Below are 5,766 nucleotides of genomic sequence, written 5' to 3' on the forward strand. Positions count from 1 at the left end.
CTGACATTGTGCGTTATGTATCACACAGGTGACATGTAGAAGTTTCAGAACCCAGAATCGTATAGATCAGTCAAAATGTATTTCTATAGTTTTGTTCAAAGTGTATGGAAAATAACACTGGGCATAATTCATATATTCCAGAATTCGTTGGACCCTCTGCTCATGAGATTCTTTTTATGGTATGTCACAGCAAATTTGGACTTCCATCCCCAATAAACTTTGGGGTTGGAGGACACAAAAAGCTTTTGCTCACACCTAAATTATGTCTGAAAGAAAAGGGTAAATATTATAAGCCCTTTCTAACCTCTCCAAGAGCAGAAATGATTTACAGCTGTGGCATTGAACCCTAATTCCTCGATCTCATTTGAGGAGAGTTCAGTAAGAAACAATGTCTTGATTTTTGTTTGTTTGGTTTCTTCCCTGTTTTCTCATCTTGCTTACCAACAATCCATTGTAATTCCTGAGTTAGTATGGCAGCAGGCTGAGTGTTCCCTGGAGCTCATTAAATGACCTTTTTTTCCTAAAATAACTTTTGTGTCCTTGTTTTCAGCTCCTCTTCTTTCCTCTGCCCTTTACTACAACCAGAGCTCAGCAAAAGCTGACTGGCGTTGTGCAGACCTTACTTAGGGTTAGTCTTTTCTTCATTATTTTATTCATGGCTCCTCCATTTCATTGTTTGCCTTCTCGAAATGTGTTGAAATCTTTCTGTGGTGGATGACTTCCAAAATGTCTTGGCTTTGATTGGTTGATTAAGTTTGGTATTTCTACAGTATTGTTTAAATATGGTTTCAGGAGGAACAGAAAGTGAATATGTTTCCTTGTCTGCCATCTTGAGCTGAAAATCCCTGTGGATTTTAGCATCCAATGTTCCCATGGGAAAAAAACCCAACCTTGGCCTTAATAGATGTGACACTCAAGATTTCAGCTTTTCGTGGGCAATCACTGAGGATTGGAATATGTGGTCATTTCTAAAGGGAAAATAATAACTACCTCATGGAGTAGATTTGAGGATTAAATTAGAGAATGAACATGAAAATGCTTTGTAAGGCTTAAAAGTCTATAAAAATGTTTTTTGTTTTTATTTGATTTGTTGCTATTTCAACTTTACTCGACAGTTGCTTATGACCTTACTTATGTGATAAAATGGCCCCTGGTTTATTGTTTTGAAAGCCAGAATATATTTTTCAATAGCTCGATGGAAATGGCATCATTTGTGAAGGTTAAGGGTGAAGGGATAAATGTTTCTTGACACCTATCACTTTACAGTGTTTTCAGGAACTAATTGACACTTGTATTCCTCTTCCAAATTTTGTTGAGCACCTCCTACGAGCCACATGCTTTACATCAGGTGTTGGAAAGCATTTTCTGGATTTTAAATATCTTAGGCTTTGTGGGCCATATACAGCTTCTGTAGCTTCTCCTCTTTCTTCTTCAACAAGCTTTCTAAACGTGAGAACCATTATTAGCTCACAGTCCCACAGATCCAGGCTGAGAGCCTGATTTGATTTGTGGCCATGATTTGCCGATTCCTGCTCTGCGTCCTCACTGAGGAGGGGGACCATGTTTGAGTAATCACTTCTTTGAATCAACTCTTGGTCTTCTGGGGCTTGTCCTTACTCTCCTACACTCTCTAATCAACATGGCATCCAGAGAGATCCTGTTAAAACATAAGTCAGATCATGTCACTGAAATCTCTTCAATGGCTTCTTCACAGAAGAATCAAAGTCCTCAAAGTGCCTCCAGAGCCCTAGAAATGTGGACCTCTGTTTCGTGTCTGACTGTTTCCTTCTCCTCTCCACTTTGCTTGCTCTGTTTTCCACACACTGCCATCCTTTCTGCTCCTTGGGTACTCCAGCCTACTCTAGCCTCATTGACTTTCCATCGGACTGTTCCCTCTACCTGTACTATTCACTTCCCAGATATGCTCCTTGCTCCCTCTTAAATTTTATCTTCCCCAGAAAGTCCTCAGGGATCACTTAGTTTCAGCTAGCAGCCTCCTCCTAGCATCTAGCCATCTCCATCTCCCTTCCCTGCTTTCTGTTTTTCTCCAGCACTTCCCTTATATATTCCCGCACTGTCGCGGCTCAGATTCAGCAAGTGATCATTGCCGCAGCATGGCCTCGGGGACCCTGGCTGCGAACACGATGTCCACACCTGCCTGGTGGCCCCTGCTCGCCTCACGGCCCCTCAGGTGCAGCATGCGCAGGACCCACATTGCAGGCAGAAGACACAGGGCCACTGGCCCCAGCTAGGCAGGCCCCTCGATGCCGTGCTCATGTTGGCTCAGACCTCTTTGCTCTCCGCGCTGCGGTTCAAACCTGTGTGCAGCGCTGTGTGGGCGGGGATCGAAGACCTCCGCCCGCTCCTCAGTGTGTCAGCACGCAGCCCCGCCTCCCATGGGGACCCAGCCTGAGGAGCAGGGGCAGGAGATTCGAGACTAGGGTGGCGCGAAAGGTAAGAGGTGTGGAGAGTATGGGGTTTACAAAAAGTGTTTGCTGACTGATCCAAACAAAAGTGAGACATGGTTGTATCAACGCATTTAAAAAGTCATTAAACTGCCGCTAAGTGTCTGTGATCACCCCGCCTAGGAGAGAGCGTGCACTCCGTGAGGGACACATGAAAGGCTGAGTGAACGTCTACCTGTGGTCCGTTACCTGGTGCACGGGTGTGTGAATTTTTGCGGAGAGCTCTTAATTTCTGTTGTCTCTGCTGACTTGACACAGTGGTTGGCAAACAGTGACGTGTTCAGTGTATTCAGGACATGATCATGGTTACTAATAATCACTTTGTTTTGCACTGACACCTCCACAGAGAATTTACTACTGAATGTCCACTTTACAGAAGAGAAACTGAGGCGTAGGAAGTGAAGTGACTGAGTAAGAGGAATGACTCAGACAATTGGTGTTAGTAAATTAACCCTGCAGGGGGCCGTTAGACTGTGGTGGCTCTAGTGATGCGGCCGCCTATGTAAAGCAAGGAAAATCTAAGCCTGTCAGCGGCTCAGGGTGACGGACACCGCTGAGGACAGCCAGTCACAAACCACCAACTAGGCTTTAAAGCTATAGCAAATCAGTCATTTCCTTGCTTTGCTTCTGCTCTTTTAAAATAAGCATCTCTGCAGCTCCTGTGGCTGGAGTGCTCCTCACCGCTTCCACTTTGGTGGTGCCTGAATTGAATCTAATTTTGCTCACATAAAGTCTTAAAATTTTAAATATGCCTCAGTTTGTCTTTTAGGGCTGGCCGTAGAAGTTGGATTTGTGTCCAGTTTCTAGAACAGTGGTTGTCCTCTGGTCAGGCCTTAGGCGTTCTGTGTACAACGTTCCTCTTCTACCACCACCTTCTGGATGCCTCCACCCTCTACCAGCTCCCGCGCATCAGATCCCCTAGATGCTCACATTATAACATCGCAGACACTCCTCTGTCTTCCAGCCAGCGTGTGAACTGAAACATTTCCATTCCTGTTGAAGAGTCTGGTGTGACCACTTTCCCAAACACAGCCACTCCCCAGCTGACCCTGGGTAACCACTCTTCTGAACTTGGTCTCCATCACTGACATGGACATCTTTCTATTTATGCTACATTTTTAAGTATTCATAAACCGCATATAGTATTCTATATTTTGTCTTCTTACTTGCTTTATTTAGTGTTATCTTTGCTAGGTTCATCCATGCTGACACGTAAAGATCTGTCTAGTTCACGTACTTTCCTCGCTATGTAGGATTCCCATGTACGGAAATACAATAATTTATATGTGCTTTTTCCTGTTGATGGATATTTAAATTGTTTCCAATTTTCAGTATGATTTCTTTTAAAAACATGTTTATATACTTTTTAAAGGTTACTTTACATTTATAGTTATTACAAAATATTGCCTATATTCCCTGTGTTGTACAATACATCCTTGAGCCTATTGTGGACCTAGTAGTTTACATCTCTCACTTCCCGACCCCTGTATTGCCCCCTCCTCCCCCTCTGCGCTGGCAACCATTAGTTTGTTCTCTATATCTGTAACTCTCCTTCTGTTTTGTTATATTTGCTAGATAGTTGTATTTTTGAGATTCCATTTATAGGTGATATCCTACAGTATTTGTTTCTGTTTGACTTATTTCACTTACCACAATGCCCTCCAAGGCCATCTATGTTGCTGCAAATGGCAAAGTTTTGTTCTTTTGTAAGGCTGAGTAGTATGCCATTGGTTATATGTACCACATCTTCTTTATCTATTCATCTCTTGATGACACTTAGGTTGCTTCCATATCTTGGTAATTGTACACAAGGATGCTGCGAACATTGGGGTGCATGTATCTTTTCCAGTACATGTTATTGAGAACACGTGTTTTTGGTTTTTTCAGATTTATACCTAAGAGTGGAGTTGCGAGGTCATATAGTAGTTCTCTTTTTAGGTTTTGGAGAACCCTCCATACTGTTTTCCACAGTGGCTGCACCAGTTTACATCCCTACCAACAGTGTACCAGGGTTCCCTTTTCTCTCAAACATTGTAAATTTTCTTCCTAGTGGTAATTGAGATGATAGTTCAATAATAACATAAGATCAGGTGAAGTCTAAAGAAATTTTAGAAAACCTGGATAAAGTAAGAACACATGTGTTCTCTGGCATCTGAATGTTGGAGAGACACCAAGACATGTGGGCCAAGTTGTGGAGAGAAGGGAAACACAGACGCAAGCTTGACATTTGCTGCAGCTTTTCTCCTTGGGGCATTTGCTGATTCAAACGTTACAGCCTAGGAGCTGAAAAGCCAAAGAGTTCAAAAGACTCTAACCACAGAAGCCAAAGAGCAAGAGCCAATTTACATGGATAAAAAGCATTTTAACTATGCCAAAGCAGAAAATGAAAAGAAAGAACTTTGCATTGCATTTAATAAAAGTTTAGGGAGATGTTTGTGGTATATTAGTGAACTTACTGGCGGAAATTTAGCCATGTACATTGTGTTGGAGAGGCACCAAGAGTTCAAGAATTCTCACATTTTGAGTACACAATTACCTTACATGTAGGCCTGGTGGCAGCCATTTACATAACAATGATTTGGAGGATGTGGTGTTAGTCAGCTCTTGCTGTGATAATGCTTTGGAAGAAATCGCCCCAAAACTCAGTTACATAAACAAGAATTTATTTTCCTTGGACCTATGGGCTAGTAGCTGCAGTGGCTCTCTGTTAGACCTCTAGATGGCTGGTTTTGCTCCGTGTTTTGGGTCAGTTTGAGGTCTGTCACACACATCTTCCTCTGGAGCCCGAGTGTGAGGCCGCAGCTCCCAGGCCCTGCCTTCTCACAAAGTTCAGTGAAACATAAGAGGTGCATGCAAATAGCAACCATAAGCATGCTGAAGTGGCTATACTAATACCAGAAAATATAGACTTTAAAACAAACAAAAGAGTTACTAGATATGAAAAGGGACATTTTATGATAAAAAAGGGAAGATACCAAAATTTTTAACATATTTGCCCTGAATAAGATAAAACCAAAGTACATGAAGAAGAAAATACCAACACCCATGAAGAATTGAAGGAAGAAATAGATAATTGCACAATATTAGGTAGAGGCTTCAGTACTCCACGGTCAATAATGGATAGAACAATTAGGCAGAAGATCAACAACGATATAGAAGACTTGGACAAGACTATGCATTAACAAGGCCTACTAAACGTCTAGAGAATACTCAACCGAACAGTAAAATGCTCATCCTGCTCAACTACATGTGAAACGTTTCCCAGCATAGACAACATGCTAGGCTGTAAGAAAAGAGATTA

This window comes from Mesoplodon mirus (assembly GCF_964341445.2).
Source record: "Mesoplodon mirus genome assembly, contig: SUPER_3_unloc_18, whole genome shotgun sequence".
Classification (NCBI taxonomy): Eukaryota; Metazoa; Chordata; class Mammalia; order Artiodactyla; family Ziphiidae; genus Mesoplodon; species Mesoplodon mirus.